The sequence below is a fragment of the Episyrphus balteatus genome, chromosome 1 (genome assembly GCF_945859705.1).
Source record: "Episyrphus balteatus chromosome 1, idEpiBalt1.1, whole genome shotgun sequence".
In the NCBI taxonomy this organism is placed as follows: Eukaryota; Metazoa; Arthropoda; class Insecta; order Diptera; family Syrphidae; genus Episyrphus; species Episyrphus balteatus.
The window spans coordinates 147542594-147564879 of NC_079134.1; the positions used below are offsets into that span (position 1 = coordinate 147542594).

The 22286-nt window shown below is 29.2% G+C and overlaps 1 protein-coding gene across 3 annotated transcripts in view; it reads right to left on the reverse strand.

The window, feature by feature from the left end:
- The window catches only part of LOC129906291 (zwei Ig domain protein zig-8), a 415386-nt gene that overhangs the window by 324982 nt on the left and 68118 nt on the right, over positions 1 to 22286 (reverse strand). The window lies entirely within an intron of this gene.

Genomic DNA, 22286 nt, shown 5'->3' on the forward strand with positions numbered 1-22286 from the left:
TTTATTGATGATGATTCACAGCGAAGCCTGAGCAGAAAATCTTCCCATACAAAATGCACAGAATATAAAGGCAACGATAATAAGTTCATATGTAATATAAATGTTTATTTAATTCGATAATTGTTACCAGCTCCAAGAAAGGTCTGCTCTGTTTGGTGGTTCGCTTCAAAAAGGAAGATGCTTTGAAATATTTTATGCTTGCAGGTGCAACGAATATACGCACAAAAAGAAGAGCGAAAATTAAGTTACTGTGCTTTCAAATACAAACAAGAGTTTTACATTAGATTTCAAGTTAGCAAAAAAAATAAGTTACAGTTTTGATTTGAGTTAAATTTTAAGAAGAATTCATAGTGTATGATTTGTAATGTTTGGTAATTGTGAATAAAAATTATAATTGATAATTTTGATAAATTTGAATGAATGATTTTTAAGGCAAGTTAGATTTAGGTTGTTTAGTACAGAACAGTCACTATAGATTTTGCTAGCAAATGCCTTACTGCGCATATATATTTTTCAATTATCGAACCAATAAATTCTAAACTTATTCAAATCAACAGAAAATCCAAAAAACCAAAAAGCAAAAAATTGAGAAGTGAATGTAAAAAAAAAAACCGTTAAAGGAATTATTCAAATTTCTATTTATACATTGAACGAAACAGCAACAAAGCAAAAAATACACAACAAAAAAAGATCAAAAAGAGAAAGAAAAAAAACTATAAAACCACAAGAAAATGGAAAAATAAAAATTGAACATCTATCGACAGGTGGCGCCTTATCACCGAACAAAAATACCAAAACCACAACTTTTGCATTCCTTAACAACGAGTAAGCTAAGTGCCTTTTCAACCAGTGGCAAACCAAAAACTCTACTTCCTGTCTTTTTCCTCCTTTTTTCTATTCAAAACTCAAACCACTTTCCTCTTCCTTTCTCTCATCCCAATAAAGTCAATTAAAAGCATTCAATTTTTCAGTGAAACCTCCAGGCTCCAGGAAAAAAAGAAGAGAAAAATGACATAGAAAATAGCCCAAGAGGAAAAGTTTTTTTTTTTTCAAAAAGAAATGAAATCCTCTCAAAAAGGACGAAAGATAAATAAAACAAAAAAAAAAAAAAAATAATGAAAAAAAAAGAAGAACCATGACGATTGTAGTTGGACAAAAAAAAATAAAAGTACAATCTTTTTTAGTTACGAAAAAGGACCAAGTACAGAAAGGATATAAGGTACAATGTACAATACTCATTGCTTGGGGTTTTACAGAGAGAAAGAAAAATATTTAATTTCACTCAGCAGCGTTGTTTCTGCCAAAGCAGCACCCGCAAATGACTAGCTGATAAAATTTGTGTAATTTCTTTTCTTTTTTTTTTTCAATTCGTCCTTTTTTTGTTTCTAAAAATTAAATGAAAAAAAAAACAAATGTTATAATTTATCACTATTTGGTGGAAATTCATCCTACCGTGCCATGGCCGTTCCCACCCCACAATACCCTACGGCATACCAAAACAGTTTTCGCACATATTTAGCTCTCTAAATATTTCCCTGAATCCTTTTTTGTCTTTCTACTATGTATTCATTTGCCTTGGCTTTGGCTTACTTTGCTCCTTTTTTTTTTTTTGTATCCTTTTGCACTGCTGGTATCCATCCTTGCTACCAAACCAACACCGGCTTGCTGGATATATACACAGAAAGCGGAAACCAGCAGTCGTTTATAGCTCCTGCGGTGATTGTGAATCGTTAGCTTTAATCTTCGAGTGGGTTGGCATATTGGAATGGGGGCTAAAAGAGGGTGTCTTTTTTACCAAAACCGAACAACAGCAGGAAGAACGAGGAATCGAAAATTTTAAAGTGTATAAAATGGGATGAGGTGAAAAACTATATGAAAATTTGTAGAAGGACGAGAGTGAAGGCTGAAATCGTTAAGCCATTTCGTGCCCTTATTTATAGGGAAGTAAGAAAGGAAGCAACCCTTAACATAATCCAACCCCAAATCCGATTTTCACCTAACACCGCAGTGGTGGGCGGCGGCGCCTGGAGCTCTGGTTGTGGCAGGCAATGGTGATGGAGTGGTGTTAGTGTGATAACCTATAGGATATGGTCGACATTATTTATACCCCAGCAGCAGCATTTTCACTATCTTCTTTTGACAAAATACTTATATATACAGTTAAGATGGTTACTACACCTTCAAGGTTTTGATGATAAAATTGCTCCTTTGGATATATTTTGCATGAAGAATCGATTAAAACTTGCAAATTAAAAAGTCTCAAAAATTAAGTAAGAATGTCTTCAAACAGTTTAATGGTTTTTAGAAGGTAAAAAAAAAATTAATAACATTTTTTTAATGTAATACATTCTTGTCATTATGGATTTTTAGTGCTTAGAAGATTAAGTGATTTTTAAGATTAATCTGTTAAAAAAAAAAAAAAAAAATGACCTCTGAGTCCTTGAAATATTATTTCGCTCTTATATTTGTTTTTGTTTTTTTTTGTAAGCAAATTCATTGAAAATTCCATATAATCTCCTAGAGGCATTGAAAATAAAAATTATTTATAGTTCAACTGAACTCAAAAAAATTAATTCTGTTTCATTTGTTACTTCACAGTATTGATTGCCCAGAGAGCTTTTTAGTACGTTTTCTTTTAATTTTTTGTGTTTATCAAAAGAGAACAGAAATTTCATTTGTTTTTTTTTTTTTTTATAGGCATGAAGCCTTTAGGGTAATTGGATTATCTTGTTAACTTAATATTAAAAAAAGCGGTATAAAAGATATTTTCTTATGAATTTTGTTGAATTAACCATTTGAAGAATAAGAGACTTTTTCTTTTAAAGGAATTTTTGTTATTAGTCGTCTTAATATAATTTAATATCCAGGCTTTTGAAAACAAGACTTTTGAGTGACTATAAACATATTGCATCGGAAGGAAGAAATCTTGCAACACTTTTTCCTGAAAATTCTTTATTGATGCAACTATCTTGTTCTTGGACCATAAACATTATTCGAAAGAATTTAAAATGTTTGATAATGTTATTATTTTGTACAGTATAAAATATGTACTGTAACAATTTAGCATCCATTTAATACCCAAAATTAAACTTTTTCGATTAGGTCGGTCCCTTATATGCTTTTTTTTCAAAAATTAATGAAGAAATCCGCTCAATCGTCTCCAAATAAATGAAAAAAAATCCTCTAATTTTTTTTGTTTCATAATAATCATTTTTATCAAAAAACAAAACCGACTTCCATGGATCATTATGATTTTTCTAACAGTTTCTTCAAAATTCCGCGATATAGGCGTTGGAAGTTGGGGGCGCGAAAAAACTTCTGGGAGCTGAACGCTTTGATCTAGAGACAGGGGAGTGGTGCCATATGAAAGGTTATATTCTCAGCTACCCGATAGTGGTATAATCCGGTTTTTCGATTTTTTTTTCAAAATTCCGAGAAAATCGCGTTTGAAAGTTGGGGTAAAATTTTTTTTCGAAAAATCCCCGAATCTTTGAACGCTCCTGGAAGCTAAACCGCTTGAGAGAAATTTTTGGGACTGATGCTTAATGATAGCTTGTGTCATGGGCCTACGCTTTGCACATTGTCAGATTTAAAAAAAACCGCCTTCCATGTTAAACCGCCACATCATGCCTATTTTTTCGGAATCGTGCCTATTTTTTTTTTACTTTTAAGTTCTCCCGGTTTGAGAACGCGTGGACCTACAGGGATGAGAGTTGTACCCAAATGTAGGTTAGAGTCCCCGCTACCTTTTGGCATAAAAAATTTTTTTTTTCATTTTCTTCAAAATTCCGAGATATAGGCGTTGGAAGTTGGGGCGCTCACTTTCAGCTCAGCTCAAATGAGCTAAGCTATGGTACCTAGCTCAAATTTGAGCTGAGCTGTGAGCTGAGCTGAAATGTGAGCTTTTTGCAACCCTGGCAACTTGCCACATGGAAATTACCACATGCAACTTGCCACATACAACTTGCCACATGAAACATGTTACTTGCAACGTGTTGTGTGTTTTATGTTTGCCGTACTGCGGCGTACTGCATTTTTAAATACTAAAGTACTGCCTACTTTAAAGGTGAAACGACAGCCCTGCTACCCAGGGTGATCGCGTCATAATCCCTTTGACATTCTTGTCAAAAAGTAAATTTTCATACCCACCCTCCCATAAGAAGTATAACTTCAAAAATAATTAAAAAAAAATCGAGCTACAAAATCGAGGTTTTTGGGTTTCGTCTTAGTCTATGTTACTTCAAAATTCTCAAAAAAAATGTTTGAATTTCGCATTGGTTTTTTGATTTTAATAGGTTACTTCTGAGTTATCTTTTTTTAACAAAACCTTGAATATTTTAAAAACGGTTTGAACTACAAAATTGGGAATTATATCAAAAATAATGTATTCAAGCGAGCTACAATAAATGACAAAAGAAAAAAAACCTTAAAAAGTGATTTTTTAAAAATGTATTAATTTTCCTACTCTGTCCGCTAACTTCAATCTTATCTTAGCGGAATATTGAATATTAAAAAAGCTGTTGAGGCTACAAAAATCAAGTTTATGGAATTGAAAGGCATTTAAAAAGCTACAAATTTAGACTCATTGTTTTTAATCATTTCAGATTTTTTTCGCTAACTTCAGACTTATTTTAGCTGAAAATTCAATAATTCAAAAACTATGCGAGCTACACATTTTGGGTTTGCGCAACAAATTAGCATTTAATTAGCTACAATTAATGAGATTAATTTTTTTTGATTCGGACACAAAGTGTCCACCAAAAATAAGGGACGTTTTTTATTTAGATTTCTCAAAAATGGCTCAACCATTTTTTTTTTTGCAAATTTCGTCAACACGTTTATAGACAACACTAGTTAACAAAATTAAACTTCTTGTTTGTTGCCGAAACAAAAATATAGTTTTCTGAAGGTTTTCGGTGTGCTGAACTCGAATCCAAAGTAAAAAAAAAACTAATCAGCTCCCGTTTTTTAAATATTACCGTTAGAAAATGCAGTACTTCGGACCTTATTCTTTTATATAAGGTAAATTGTTTGAGCATTATTAGTAACGTTTTTTATATGAACTATTTTCCACCTTTCAAAACCTGTTTAAATCTTTCCGATATCTTTTGTACTGCCCGCGATACTCTCAGTTGTTGGGCATATTATAGGGGAGAGTGGCGGACAGTGAGACGGTGCAAACAGTGAGACAATCCATTTTTCTCTTTTCTGTAAATAAGCACAGTAACGCTAGTTTGGGTCAAAACGTTTATTTCCCCGTCTGCGTCTTTTAATTTTGTCCCGACTTAATTAAAGCTGTCCATTTTCCCCCGCCGTAAAATATCACACAAAATCAGGTGAAAGTAGTTTTTGGAGTGTTATAAAAAGAGTGTATAACACAAAAAAATCTGGTTAGTGGACAGAACTTTTTTTACATATGTATTATATTTATATGTTCTTTCATAAAAAAATATCATTGAATTAGAATTCCTTCTCGTTTTTTGTAATTTTATATTTTTCCGAAAAATGACAAAAAGTAAACAGTGAGACATTATTAAAAAGCAAACAGTGAGACATAGGTTTTTTAAAAAGCAAACAGTGAGACATATAGATTTTAAAAAAATCTATTATTTTAGCATAACTTCAAAATGATTTCGTATTGTTTTTTCTTTCATTTTTTTTTGGCTTTTTGTTTTTTTTTTTTTGAATAAATGGGTTAAAGTAACATAAATTAATTAAGTATATACTTGTCAATTACCTAATTATTTGACGTTTTCGTTATTTTTTTTTCACCTAAGAATGTCTCACTGATCGCACCCCTTTCAAACAGTGAGACGTTTTGACTTTTTCTACATTTTAGTCCAATGTGATGCCCTCATTCATTCTTTAACTATAAGTTTTTTTGCAACATTAAGATAAAATATGTCTTAAACTAACTTCAAAGTTTCGTTAAGCTATCTCGAAAACATTCTAAGATATACCAATTTAAAAAAAGGGTGTCTCACTGTCCGCCACTCTCCCCTATACATTTTATAACGTCATTTTATAACTTCATTTTAAGATATCTCAGGCAATACAAAAGATATTGAAAAGATTTAAACAGGTATCGAAAGATGGAAAACAGTAGAAACCGTTAAATAATACTATACAAAAGAATAAGGTCAGAAGTACTTTTGCATTTTCTAACGGCAATATCTCAAAAACGGGAGCTGATTAGTTGTTTCTGACTTTGGATTCGAGTTCAGCACACCTAAAACCTTCAGAAAACTATATTTTTTTTCGACAACAAAACTCTTGTAAGCCAGTACAATGTTTAAATTATGTTGCGCACTAAAAATTTTCATATAAATGTTTCAATTTTCTTGTAAATTTAAATAGCTTTCGTGATTTCTTTTTATGTGGGGGCAACCGATTAAAAACAATTTTCTCTAAAAATGCACTTCTTTTGTCTTTCGTTCACTTAATACAAATTGATTAAATTGCCAGAACAATTAAAAAAAATATTATTTTTTTTAAATTATTAAGAAAGCTCAACAAAGGTTTTTTTTTTATAAGAGTTTAACTTTTATTCGAAGTATTGTCAATCAGTATCCAATACTTTCACTTTTTGCATTATTTAAAGAAAAACTTACATAATAATTTTCTTATAACGATTTAATTATATTTCTTTTATGAAATTACTAGAGGAGCAATAAAGAAGTTTATTTACTGCAATTTCGCTTTCAAATAAACTTTATCCCTTAAATAATAATTATTTTTAGGCTAGAAATTTTTTGTTACATCGTATAATCTTCGAATAGCCCTCGAAAAAAAATTACAAGTAAACGGTACCTACGATACACACATCATCCGTTAATTACTCAAAACTAACAAAAAAAAATAGTACGTATACACCACAGAGACCTTGTTGTTACACAAATTACTTCAAGAGCATATTTTAATGATAGGTAGATATTATGGTAATTTAAAAATATTTTTTCACAAATAGGTACTTACCTCAACACTAGAATAATGTCGATCTGTAGGTCCCTGGAAAAAAATTGATGATTCAACAATATACTTATTTGGTAAAAAATCAACAAAATTTCTTTTTGGCTTTAATTTTCAAATCAACTTTTTAAGTTGCAAAGATTTTCCTAGGTAAAATTTTTTGAAAACTTTTATTTATTGTTTTCCCTGTATCCTTTCAAACATGGCTTTTGCTCATTTACTCTATTTAATAAATGATCTGATTGTATTTAATGCTCTTATATTGTTGCCTTATTAAGTTGGTTCATGGTCCACCTCAAGGAAATAACCATTATACAAACAAAAAAAACCACCATGTATCTGCTAGATAATAATAATTTTCTCTTTGCTATGAAAATTTTTTAACTTAAACATTGTTGTTTTTTCATAGTCGTGGTTCGTTGTGCGAGTCCTTTTTCCATTTCGCATGCTTGCATACATCCTTTCCTGTCATTTATCATTTAAATGCCACATTGTTTTTAATTTTTGTTTTGTTTGGTTTTTACTCTTTTTTTCTTTTTACCCATTTAAGTTCTTCTTCTCTTTTGTTTAATCTTTTAATTAAGTTAATTGCTAGATAGAGACGGTTATGTTTTTGCGTGATGCTATCTGAAATTATTTTATATTTTTTTTTGTTTGTTTGTTTGTTTGTTTTTTTCTGAAAACGCAGGTCCTTTTTAGTCAAAGTTAAACAAAAATATATCACATCAGCGAAAAGATATTTTTTTTGTTTCTTGGCCTCTCACCTTTTGCTAACTTAGTGTGTCAACTAGAGAGACGTTCCAAGTCCGAGGGCGTTAGTTTTTATTTTTTTTTCTCTTTTATTTTTTTGTTTTCAAAAAGGATTATGGAACGCAAAGTCGGTTATCTATTTTACTATCTAACATAAAATTGTTTCAGATTCTGAGAGAGCAAAAAAAAAAAAATAGGATTTTATCAGGAAATCTGCAGGTAGATTGTGTAGACTTAGGAGTTTACAAAATAAACGACATTTTTTTTTTTGTGTAGAAAAAAAGAAACTTGAATGGAGATTTTTTCTTAATTGGTGTGTCCATGCCTCAGGATTTTTATATTACTGATGCACAAAAAATAAACAACTGCAGCATCGTCGTCGTCATCGTAGATGGACAACAACCAAAACTCCTCGCCCAGTCACAATGCAATCTCTGAGAGAGGCTTAAATTACTACACAGCAGAGCATAGCATGGAGCTGAATAAATATATTTGAGTAGAAAAAAGTCCAACATTCGTTAAGGTATAAAAGTTTTACAGAGAAAAAACAAGAGGACCAATAAGGACAACAAAAAAAAGGACTTGACAAAAAAAAAAGTAAACATAGGTTTATACGAGTTTATATAGGAAAAGTAGTTGTGCATATAAATAAAAATAATATAATCAGAAAAGTCAACGAAAAACTGTAAAGGACTTTGTTTTTTTTTTTTTATGAAAATTCTCTTATGTTTTAGTCCCGTCACTGGGAACATTTTAGAAAAGGATTTTTTTTTTTTTTTGTAATTTTTTGTTGTCACACTCTAGACTGAGAACCTTTTTTAATTTGTTAATGGATGCAGCTTTGATGGTTTGCATTTTAGTGCATTGTATACGGTTAGACTGTAGCTCGGACACTATAGGATCCATTGCAAATTTGTTCGTTATTTAGTTTGGTCATCTTCTGTGGAGTTTAAATATTTGCAAAGGAAATGTGTTGATTGTGTTTAACCAAGCTAATGAAATTTTTTTTAGGGATAACAGTAAACCATATTTAAAATTTTTTTTGTAAAGTGCAATGAATTTCAGTGAGGGTAATAAACTTTGATTAAATAATTTGGACTAACAACTTTGTATCTATACAAAAATAAAATTAAAATATTGCAGAGATTGTTCCACACACGTTCTAATTAAAAAATAAATAAAACATTAAAGCGAATGAAGAATATGTCTGGTTTGTAAAACTCAAGACTTATGTATATTTTTCTTAGATTCTTAAATCTGAAGTAATTTTTCTAATAAATTTAAAAAAAAAAAAGTAACACAAAAAATAATTTTTTCTTAAAAACTACAAAAACTTAAATAAAAAAAATAGTAGGTATTGTTAAAACATGAATTAAAAATGAATTTTTTTTGTTTGGTACAAAATATTTGTTTCTTATTTTTGGTCTGATAACCCTAGTGTTTCTGATAATAGAAATTTTCATCTCTTATGTTATGTACATTGTATTAATGTGGGCCAAAATACTATTTAGTGCCTTAAAAGTTATCCATTTGGACAGTGAATTTTGAAAAAAAAAAAAAATTGACATTTTTATCAATATATTTTCACATATTTTAGTTCACATAGAATGGTTATACTTTAAACTTTTACAAAATAACATTTCCACCGATATGTTTGGAATGATATTTCTATATTTATGACAGTTTAAAAAGAAAGTGATCAAAACCAAACAACTGCGTTACTTTACTACAAATTTCAGTTTTATTTGTAAAATCTTATAATTAAGCTCTCTGATATTCCTATTTGAAACTATAGGAACAAGTTATGAAGTTAAATCACAAAAAAAAATTAATTTCAATTAAATATTCTTAGTAGTTTCTTACCAAAAATCAGCTTTAAAACTTTAAATACAACTGCGTTACCAAGATAAACCACAATGCTACTGTGATTTGTAAACAATTCGATCCAAATTTGGGTTTCAAACTTATAAAATTTAGTAATTCTGATCTTATAACTCAATATAGTTTTCTACCAATTTATACTTTTTCTTCAAGCACTAAATATAGTATTTTGGCCCATGTACAAATAAATTTGCTGAAAAACTTTGAATACAATAAATGTATATGAATTTGAAAACCACACATTAAAAATGTAGGTACACCATGGTGTATACGTACTTTTTGTTGAATTTTTAGTTCAATTTTATTTTAAGGCATTTTAAACGTGGAAATTTATTGAAGAATATATCTGAAGCACATTAATTAATTTTTATTAATTTTTTGTTACTAAAATAATTTAAGAAGAAGACACTTAAAGGTATTATAAGAGTTGAATATAGGTTTTTTGAATTTTGAAATACATATTTAAGTCTATATTGTCCCCTAATCTTAAAAAAAAAAAAAAAAAAAAATTAGTACCACGGAATGAGTTACTTATTTCACCGCAAATTAAAAAGATACAAATATTAAATACTAATTTATTTGTCAAAATAATGAAAGCTTAGTATGACCAACAAAAAATCCTTTAGTGTGTTTTTTCAAAGGAACTTAAAATACTTTTTTGGCAATAGAGTTCAATTTTAACCTGGCTAGCCATAATAAAAAGATGGTACAAAAGTACATATTTTAAATTCAAATCCAAAGTCATGAGATATAAGAAGTTCAAAATGAATTTTTATCTACGAAATGTGACGTCATTTTTTTTTTTTTTACTTTGGATTTGAATTAGTAGTGGAGTAACTAAAGCAAATTATTAGGGAACCCGGCCTAAAACGTAGGTAATTAAATTAAAAATACTTTAAAGTCTATAGATTAAAAATTGCCGATGTTGCCGTATTGTTTTTTAAAATTAAAACTAGTTTTTTTTTTCATAAAACAAATGATAGCAAAAGATTCTCAAGGCAATTTTCTCACAATCTGACTTCAAACACAAAAAAAAAAAAAATATTTTGAAAACAATAATATTTTAAAATACATTTTTAAAAAGCCAGATGTATCATTCTTATCTCTTAAATTTTTGCATTGAAATAATTGATTTTCTCAAAGACTTTAGCAAATAAGAACTTCAAACTTTTGTTTTTAAATTTTCAACAATAAGGGCTATTGAATGAATACAAAATAACTTTATATTTAAATCTTGAACTTAAAAAAAAAATAAGTTAATTTTTTTTCAAAACTTCTATGTAAAAAACTTAATCGAAAATGATTTTTCTTTTTAATTTTTTTCATAAACCGACATTGACATTTCCTTTCATAATTTCAAATTAAAATAAATGTGGCCAAAAAAATTTGAAAATAAATGCATTTTATATTACGAAAAAGTTTTTTTTTTTTCAAAAATCTGAGCTAAATTAATATTCTTTCAAAAGCCCTTCATTCAATTAACTTAATTTTAATTTTACAAATGTGACTAAGCTTCTAGCTTTTTAAAAATGTATATTTAAATATTGTAGGTGTTGCCGTTGTGTTCAAATATTTTCTTTTGTGTTTGTAGTCGATTAATAAGAAAATTGCATCTATCGCTTGAACGATGGAAGATTTTCCCTAGCTATATTTTTTTTCCTTGAATTTCTTAGACAATCTTTTGGCATCAATTTGAGAAAAATTTTTGAAAAAAAATTTAAATTTAAAAAATCAAAACGGCAACACCGGCAATTTTTAATCTATAGACTTTAAAGTATTTTTAATTACCGACATTTGAAAAAAAGATCATCAAAATCTAAGCTGTTCGGATGGGTTCCCTAATATTGCCAATTTTTGAGCTTTAGTTACTCTACTATAAGATTGCTAAAATCTATTAGAAAAGTATATTTCGGTTCATCAAAAAAATTAATTCTAAGTTTTATTGAACATTGAAATTTTGTATTACATCTTGTTTTCTCATATTTACTTAATAGTTGGCAACCATATAACCTAAATATATTCAATTTTTTATGAAACATAAATAGAATAGATGTCAAAATTATTGTGCTTATTTAAAAAATAAATCCATAAAATAGCGTAAAAAGAGGTCTAAAATATGTATTTTACTAATTTGACACTGTTTTTTTTTTGTTTTTAAAATTTTTGATTTTTTTTTTATGAAAGTTCTAAATTCAAAATCCAATACCATTTTGACTTGAATTTAGCCAAATTTCTAGCTTATATACTATTTTGAAAAAGAAAATTCAATTGTAAGGCTTATTCTGGCTGCAATTTTGGAGCCGCAATTTTGAATAAAAAAAATTGCACCATTTTCGTAGTCTCCATTTTAATATCTTTCAGTGTACCAAATTTAATGACATATCGTAAATAAATAGCCATGAAAATGAATTTTGACGCCAAAAAGCACCAAAGGCACCACTGTGTTGCGTGGCAGATTAGTTTACAATTTTTGCCAACTTGATATCTTTACACTAAAAAATTATATCAAAGGTATACTCTAATTACTTAAAATTACTAAGAACTGTTGATAACTGGAACTTAATATTCATTTGATTTTATTATGATGACTTTTTTTTTAAGACAAACATAAAATTCTTTTTTACTTCATCCTTTTTTAAAATATCTACCTGTGAACTACATCTAAAAAAAAAAAAAAATGAATACAATTTTGTACTTAATTTTTATTTCTATCACATCAAAGCAAGTGATCTTGGGTACTGAATGTCTTCATTTCAATTTATACCAGCTCAAGGAAAAAAAAAAAACAACCCACACAATAACATCAAACTTAACTTCACAACCAAGGAAAATATCTTTTGTGACAAAGGAGTTCGAAAATTTAATTCACTCTTCTTGTAAATGATTCCATTTAACAACATGAAAGGCATTAAGTGCAATCTCAGATGATTCCTAACAAAAAAAAATAAAATAACCTAGCTAAAAGAAAGATAGGAAAAGCAGGGTGGCTTTGTAGGTAGAAATAGGTGCACCAATTTCTTTTTACCTACATTTTTTTTTTCTATCTGCTTCAAACTATAACGAAACATCACAGAGACAACGTTTTCAAAAACCTTGCTGTTGCATTCAGCGAATAAAAATTTTATAGGCAAGTAAGAAAAAAACAAGGAAAAAAGCATCAGCAGAAAAAAAAATAGTCCTCAAGGTGTGTCAGAAGATGGAGACTATCAAATCGTAGTTTTGTATCCTACTTTCAGTAAATGAAATTCTCCAGAGAGATTCTTAGTAGAATAACTTTGTCAGCGAAGAGCGAGTGAGCGTTTCGTTCTTCCTACCTACTATCTACTTTTATGCCAGAGTTGAAAAAAAAAATAAACTGTAAAAACTGTTGTGCCCTTCGAATAAGAAATGAAGAGTAAAAAAAAAAAAATACGAACAACAACCATAATACTGCAAACAGGGCACACTAAAAGAATATTGTTCCAGAAACAATGAAAGCTTCTCCTGACATCCTGGATGTTGGTGGAAGCAGTATTATAGTTGTATGTACTATACACAAACACGAAAGTACATTTCGCGCTAGAGTGCAATGTTGTGCTGAAGTACTTGAATGTGCCTTTTGAGTTCTGGCAAAATGCAGTTTAAGAGGTTATTTGACTTTTATTTTATATGCACTGTGTTCAGTGTGTACAGTGAACTGAAAATGTCTCAGAACATTATGAACCCGAAAAGGAGGTCATAAAAGTGGTAAATTATAATGATTGCGGCGGAACAGAGGAACAAATAGTACGAAATAATGCAAAACGATGGGCTGTTAAGTACGAAATTTAATAGGAACTAGGGAAGTTCGATGGCTGTATAGAAATTGCAAAAAACTAGGTACGAAATGGAGATAGTTTTGGTAAATTTAAATAGTTTTGACCTCCTTCAATTAGTACAGTGATCAGAAAAATAAAATAATTTACAGATGATACCTAAAACCACCACAAACAGTGGAACGTTTGTGGTGATTATAACAGAATGTTGTCATGAAATATAGCCGAGCGAAATAACTCTTCACTTTCTCAAACTGAATTAATTCTAATTAAAAAATAAACCCTGCCCTGTAGCAAAAATAAGGCCCAAGTTTAGAAAAAAAAAGTCCCAAATTTAATTTATCACTTAAAAAGTTATGAAAATCCTGCATTTCAATTAGCTTAGCATTTCAACGTAGCTTTTTTCTTAATTTTTAATAGTTTTTTGTTCACGAAATTGTATTTGAAAATCAGTGTTATTTTACTCAGCGTATTATTTAATGACACCGTAAATAATTGATTGCATGTTCAATGCTTACAGAATACGTATCATTTCATTAGTAATATTTGGAACTCAAAATATTTACGAAGGTATTCCACAAGGCAGTTTGTTAAGGCCAGTTTTATATATTCAATAGGTATACGAGGATTGAATACTTTTACAGAAATGTTCCTTAAGTTTATTTGTGTGGATCAGAATCAAAACCCATTATATCCACTTTTCAAAAAAAAAAAAAAATGACTTAGGTCAGACGTTGCGGCCAAGTTTGGGTCCCTAATTACATTTTATTCCATAAAAATCAGACCACAAAATCTGTGGTTAATTTCAAAAACCCATTTTATCCACTTGAGTTTTTGTTTCAAAACCCATTATATCCAATTTTATTCGCATCGAAAACCATTATATAAATTCAAAACATTATTTTTCTAAAATAAATTTGAAATTCAAAAACCATTTTATCCATGAGATGAGATAGATGGGAATATCCGAATATTTTTACGGATTTTTGAAAAACAAAAATTTCGGCATTAAGGATTAAATTTATTTTTCCAAAAAAGTAGGCGTAGTTAAAAAAAAAAAGGAAATAAAGTTTTCTCGCTTTAAATTGAGTGAGTTTTTTTAATGTCATATTTTCTTACATATTTTGGTCTGAAATTCAGAAGTGATTTTCAAAACCCATTTTTTTACTCTTAAACTAAAACCCTCAGATCACGATTTCTGGACTACTTAAACTGTAAGGAATCCAAATTGAATCAATCCTGCATTTAAAAGAAAGTACTAAAAAATATGACGTTTACGAGATACAAGTTTTTCTCGATTTACTCGAAATCAAAAAAAGTGAATAAAATGGGTTTTGATCCACACATTTGATATAGATGCTTTGAACATTACTTTCTCTAAGGTATTAAAAGCTTATAAGCATACTAGCTGACCCGGCGGACTTCGTTCCGCCATTTCTTGTATTTATTTCTAATTTTCGGCTCTGTAATTAGTTAATTTTCAAATGAAAAAGAGGATCAACACTTGAAAAGTTCATAAAATGAGTTTAAAAATATTCACTTTTAAACTTTTAACAAAAGTGGCCTATGCAAAATACTCATGCATGGGCATACCTAACTAAAACCTATATTTTCTATTAGTTTGAGATTTTTTGCAGACTTTTAAAAATTCCAAAAAGTAAAAGACTACTCAAAAATGTCCCTAAAAATTAGTTGTTTTCAAAAAATTTTATTTCAAAATACAGGGCCTATGAATTTTGTTTTTAATATCTTTTTAATGGTGTAACTCAAATTTCTGTGCAAAATTTTGCTTACCAGTAATTACTTGGTTTTGAAATTTTTTTTAATTTTTTCAATACTTTTTTTAACTATACAGTAAATTTGTCTATTATTATTTAAAAAAAAATTCAACTCTTTACGACTTACCGTTTAGAAAATAGTCTCTTTTTTCAATGTCGTGTTACCCCTATTTACCCTATAAAATCTTAATTTTGTTTTGCCTTAAACCTTCTCCTCTTCTGCATCTTTGATTTAACCCTCTACTGCATGAATTATGATCGAAGTGATATAAAAATTTTGTTCACAATTTTTTAGCTTTATTAGGGGTTGAAAAAAGGTATAACATACTAATTTTGATTTTTTTACATTTATACCTATACATTATTGGAAACATAAACCATATATGGGTTAGTATGCAGCAAGGTGATTTCCAGCAAATAATTAATAACCCATATATGGTTTAGTATGCATTCAAGGTATGTTTTGTAAAGTACTTTTTTACTACAATGAACTTTTCTTATTTATGGAATTTATTCAAACTCTGTCTTATATCATTGTAGGAGAAGAACACATTCCATTTTCTACACATTGTGTACGTCTTCAGTCCGCAAATTTGACATATTGGGGTTTTTTTTTGCTGAATGGCAATGGTCGATGTTTCCGACTTTTACCCTTGGTTGTTGTGAGTGAATTGAAGTTTCGGGATAAGATGGGGATGGACTTCCGTGACTTGTATAGCCCCCTCCCCTTTGTTTTGTTCCATCTTTGCTTTGATCACCTGCCAAAGTTGAAGGTCGTCCTCTTTTTCGTGACATTGTAGGTTTTAAAGATTTGTATATAAGTGCTCGGAGATGGCTTGTTTGATGTTAAAAAGAGCCAGAATCTGAAGCTAGATCATCATCACTTCGAAAGCCATCACGAGTTATAGCATTTACACACTTATTTTTTCTATAGAAAGTCTTCGAATTCATTTAAAAAAAAAAAATAAAAATCGTACAAAAATCAGTCATGTATGTCGCCAACGCATGATAACCCATATATGGTGTTTTGGAAAAAATGCCAAAAAAAGACAAAAATTATTATAAAACCAAAAAACAAACTTCGTAAACAAATAAAAGTATAATAAATACATACGAAACTTATTTTTAATTGGATGCAACTTACTTGTTTATTATAAAAAAACACCGGAAAAGTAAACACTTTTATTCACTGATTTGCACTTTACACATGCTCTTGAAACAATGAGTTTATTTCAGAATCACGACTCTCTTACTGATAATAAAAACCGATTTATTATAGAAAAATAGACATAGTTTTATTATAGTTTTTTCTTTTTGACATTTGGTGCAATATAACGGAAATAACTCGATATGAAATCGATAAACCATATATGGGTTGGTATGCGGTAGAGGGTTAAAAAAAAATTTTTTTAAGTAACTATATGTGTTAACAAATAAACATACATTTCAGTTCTTGAAATTTTAAAATTGCAGCTTGTATATTTGGTTATCTATCTCTCTATCACCAGAGGCAGATAATCTGATGACTTGATGTTAATTTACTCATAAAATTTTCTTTTATCTATATAAAATCATATTTTACTATGATAGATTCATTCCACATACAATTCTTCCTTAATTAAAACCAAAAATATTTCTCCGACCCTCTAAGCTATCTACTTCAACATTCCATCTCCAATAAATCCATATAAAATAAAACCAAACCATGTGGTGTGAAAAGGTAGATTTATTATACCTATCTGAGTTATAAGTTTTCAAAACCAGAAGTGAAAACCAGAAATGTGCACAAGTAAAAAACATTTAGATAACTATTTGAATAAAGGTTAGAGAGTATAGAGAAGTTATAATAAATAGATAGAAAATAAGATTGAAACCAGAAGCTATATAAAGTTGTTTATTATTATCAAAAAGGTTTCGCCAAAAGGTAGCGATATAGAAATATTCATAACTTAAAATAGCTTCTTCCGCAGAGCATCGACTTTGACTATGATACCACAGCTGCTGTTATCTCAACATTGAAGATAATTTTTCATCACAAAAATCTCTGTCAGATCTAGGAACTATAAGGATTTACTATTTTTGCACCTTAAGGGCATTTTGAATTTATACGTGCGATAATGATTTAAGAATTAACCCCTTTTTACTAACCAAGCTACTTTTCTTCCCACTGTTTTCTAGAATACCCACTTTAAATCATATAGAAACACTTTAAAGTGTTTATACAAGAGTTTGAATGAGTATCTTGGGTTTTATCGATTTTTTTCTGTTATTATTTTTGAATATACATATATATAAACCCAACCCTAACCCACATTCGCATCTGCTCATTTTTTGCGGTTATATATATCGATACTAGCAATATTAGCAACCCAAGAGAGAAGGTATTTCACAAGTAAGAAATATTCAAAATTTATAATAATAATTCTTACATTGAAGTTTTTGTCAAATACAATTTTTTAAAGAAAAGAGTTACATTTTTTACTTGCGATATAGGTACTATATATCAAGTTATATGCATTCGTACAAAAAAAAAAAGCTGAGATAACATTTTTCCATGACATTACGATGGTAGACAATGCCAAAAAAGTGGGTCCCGGAAGTCCGTCAGTCTGTCAGTCAGTCTGTCTGTCTGTATAAGGAGCTACAGCCTAAACGGATGGACCGATTAATGTCAAACTTGGTATGTAGCGTTATTAAGCGACTCTCCAGAGGGGTTTTTGGAATTAATTTTTTTGGACCAAAAATAACGGTACTTGTCATATACCGATTTTAGTAAAATTAAAATATCTCGAAAACGGCTCCAACGATTTTGTTTAAAAAATTCAAATGTTAGTTTTAAGCAAAGTTCTATCTTCTTATGAAAAATTTATTTTGACAATCATTATTAACGGTACCTGCCATAGAACCGTTTTTTTCAAATCCGATTACCTCCGAAACCGCTTATTCGATTTCAACGAAACTTTTTCGAAGAAGCATTTGTATAATTTTAATATAAGCCAAAAATAAAATTTCGAAAAAAAATAATTTTTTTTTGAAAAATCAAATTTTCGATAACGCTACATTGAATTTTTTTTGAAATTTTGGTTTTAGATGTTGATTAGTGATTTCTACAAAATGGCATACCAATTTTATTTTAAAACTTTTTTTCCAAAAAATTATTTATAAAAAATTAGTTTTTTTAAAAACTGCTCTAATGATTTTTAAATTTTTTTTTCTAAAAATGCATGTTAATATATCAATCAAAGCTGCATACTTGTTTTGGAGGGCAATTTGATTTCAGATTTTATTTTATTTAAAAAAAAAAACGAATTTAATTTTTTTTTCCAAATTTCTATATAAAAAGTCTTAAAAATTTAAGCAACTTTAACTCTAAGAGCAAGTTCGTGCGACCCAGTCGTGCATTTTATTTTATTTGTATCGATACATTTCCACTTCATTACGATTACATTTTTTTCAGTTCGTCTATATACGAACACAACCATTACTATATTCCACGTTGAACATCAATTAATATTATCAAAGATTAGAATGGATGATGGCTATTTCACACATCTTTTCAGATCTATCGGTTTTAGTTCTGACGTATAAATTGGCATACAAAATGTAAGGTACCTACTGCCAAAGTTATATTACACTGGTCGGCAAAAAACAAAAAAAAAGTCTAGAATATGAATTTTGTTGAGTGATTTTAATTGACCTACTTAGTTTGCTGAATTCAAAACTGTTTAAAGATTTATTCTATCACGTCTAGTTTTTAAACTATAAAGTCTCAAAAACTAATTTTCAATTTAGTTCTTTTTGAAGTTAAGTCAAAAATATATTATATTTTCCCGTAATATGTTGCTATGTATTTTTAAGTCCAAATCAGAAGACGAAAACTGAAATTCGGTTCAAAAAACCGTTTATTACTTTGAAATAACAAATCAGTATTTTGAGATATGTATCACAAAGGAGAATGGGCAAATTTGTATGAAAGTGTGGATGTTCCGCGGCCAGGAATGAATTTGTTATTTTTTGATGCAATTTAGTCTTACATACAGAAGTCCTGTCCTTCTGAAGTACTTTATAAACGGATAAAATGCATTTTTGCATTTTTTAACATTTTATGTAGATTGTCTCAATGTTATAACTTTAAAGTGTATTTTAAGTCCAAAATACGAAGTCATTTTCCCTGAGTTTTAAGATCAATTTCGAACCTGCTTTGATGGTTTATTTTTCAATTTTTTGTTAGTTTGAATCGTTTGAAAACTCTCAAAGAAAATCTCAAAGATGTTGGCACATTCAAGATTGAAGTTCTCAGACTTAGACAAAATGACAGAGCATCATATTTCATACTTAAAATAAAAATATAATTCAATTTGTCCTTCGTATATTGCACGATGCATTAACAACATTAATATTGTAATATCTTTCATTCTAAATGCAATACAACAAAACGGCCAAAGTAAAAGTTTTTCCTACGGTCGGTATTGTTCTTTCATTTGATACCAATTTCATTAATGGCTGCCTAAAGTCCAAAATGTCCATTCTCCTTTCCAGGGGCGTACACTCCTTTGGGGCAAGCGGGGCGGTGCCCCGGAGTCCCCGACCGACCCCAGGGCCCCACTGGAAACAATGCAGAGAAGGAAACTGTTAGTATAAATTGAGTTACGAAGTAACCAGGGAGACAAATTATGTCATTCAGTGTAATGTATAATGCATTGGTAGCCACACAATATCTCGACTGAAAAGGTAAAGTATCTTAAGTCGACTTAAGATGTTTCGCGTTTTTTTGTTGAACCTCATTGCCATTCTAAAGGCCTACAGTTCTGTCTTATCAGCATCTTTCTATCTCACTCCTTTGCTTTTTTATGCACAAAAACAATTTCATCTTATGTTCAAAAGACACATCTTTACACGCGGTAAAATATCTTAAGTCCACATAAGATTTTGTGTTGTGTAGACTTAAGATTATATTGGGTTAAGACTTTTTCATTCTTGTTAAATCTTAAATTATCTTATGTTGACTTAAGATATTTTCACGCGTGCAAGCAGAAACAAAATTCATCCTTAAGTTGACATAAGATAAAATACTTTAAAAAATTCGAAAAAAGTGTGAAAAGGCAAATCATCTTATGTCAGCATAAGATGATTTTTTGAATTTTAAACTAAAATTTTTCTCTCCCTAAGTAAACATAGGATATTTTACCGTTTGCAAACCAACAAAAATTCTCGTAAGAACAAGAACATAAGATGTTTTTCTGCGTAGTTTGACTCTGAATTTTCATTTGTGCTCACGTTTTTATTTTAGTGAAGTGAGTAAATAATTCAGTTTTTTTTTCATTTAGTGTTTGAAATAGTGTTTTTATACCAGGATTGACTAATTAACTATAACAAATTAAAGACATACAACAAAAAAAGGTATGTACATACTTATTGTTAAATTAATTTAAAATTACAAGAAAACTTTCTTGTTTCAAATTTATAGTTCATAATTTATTAATTCTTAAAAATACTTTTCTTTAGATTTATTGGTATAATGTATGGAAACTCGCGTGCTGCAGCCATTCTGCGAACGGTAAATTAAAAAAAAATAGGCAACCAGTTAAGTCCACCAGAGACTCCTGCAACGAGCGTGTTAATAGTGAGCTTCAGTTTCTGGTAGAGGAATTAACAAAGTAACTACAAGTATGGTTAAAATTGCATACGATGAACCCATTCAAATAAGCTCTGCAAAAAAAAAAGATCTTCTTGATATGCTCGACTTAATTAATTCTAATTTTCACGACTTTTATCTTAACCTGCGTTCCGATGATCAACCAGATGTTCACCCAGACATATCAGATGAATCAGAATACGGGACCTAATTTTTGCATTAATTATTATTTTTTCTTAATTTTAAGACCACATTAACAATGCTATAGGAAATCAAATTAAGTTTTTTGTTTCAGTTTTTTTTATATTCTTTGTTTTTTTCTAATGAATTTATAATTTGGTTTAAGTATTTAATTTCTATTAATTTTATTTAGTTTTTTTTTGTTTTTTGTTTTCATTATTTAAAGTTTATCTCAACAAGAAATGTGATTATTTAATTTTAAGGGCTTTAAGTTTTTCAAATAAAAAACAGCAAATATCATCTTAAGTCTCTTTTTTTTCCACTTTTGCACACGCGAATCATCTTAAATGGACATAAGAATTGAAAACGTCCTTTGAAAACACGAGGCAAAATATCTTATCTCAACTTAAGATTTTGAAAATTAATGTAAAATAAAATTTAAAGAAAAGCCAAATTATCTTAAGTCACATTTTTCCTTATAACGGGAAAAATATTAAAAATATCTTTTTGAAATAAATTTAAAAAAAAAGATCATAAAATTTGACATCTAAATGTTTTATACAATTAAGTCTACACTTAAAAGAATTTTTGGGAGGCAGCTTTGAAGTTTGTTTTTGCTCTCCTGAAAAATCATCAAAATTGACATAAGATACTTTACCTTTTCAGTCGAGATATATGTATATTGATTTTAAAAAAAGGTTACCCCAGGGGCCCCAACAAAAATAAACTGCTTTTTTAAAAGAAAAATTATAATTTTATCATAGGGATCCAAAAAATATTACTTGAAAAATATTTGCCACCACAAATAATACATTAGGGGCCCCAAAAAAGCAAAAAAATATTATTTGAGGATCCTCAAAAGTGGTTCAAAACAATCAAATGGAAAATTAAATATAAATTCAGGGGCCCCAACATAAATACATCAGGGCCCAAAATAAAAACATTACGTTATTGGTGGTATTCCAAATATTACTTCAGAACAGAGGCCCCAATACCTATTAATTCTTGGCTCCAAAAAAATTGTATTATATTTTAGGGGCCTCTAAGCACTTAATTTTGGGGCTCTAAAAATAATTTTTCAGAGGCCCCAAAATAAAAAAAAATTATTCCTGATGATGGAAAATAAAATATGTATTTATTACTTCAGAACACAGGCCCCAAGAACTATCAATTCTTAGCTAAAAAATTTTATTTTAGGGGTCTCTAAATATTTAATTTTGGGGGCCCCTAGTACAAGTGTTTACTACTTTTATGAGAGACATTTTAAGTAAGTATAGCAAAGTGCATTACGAACATATT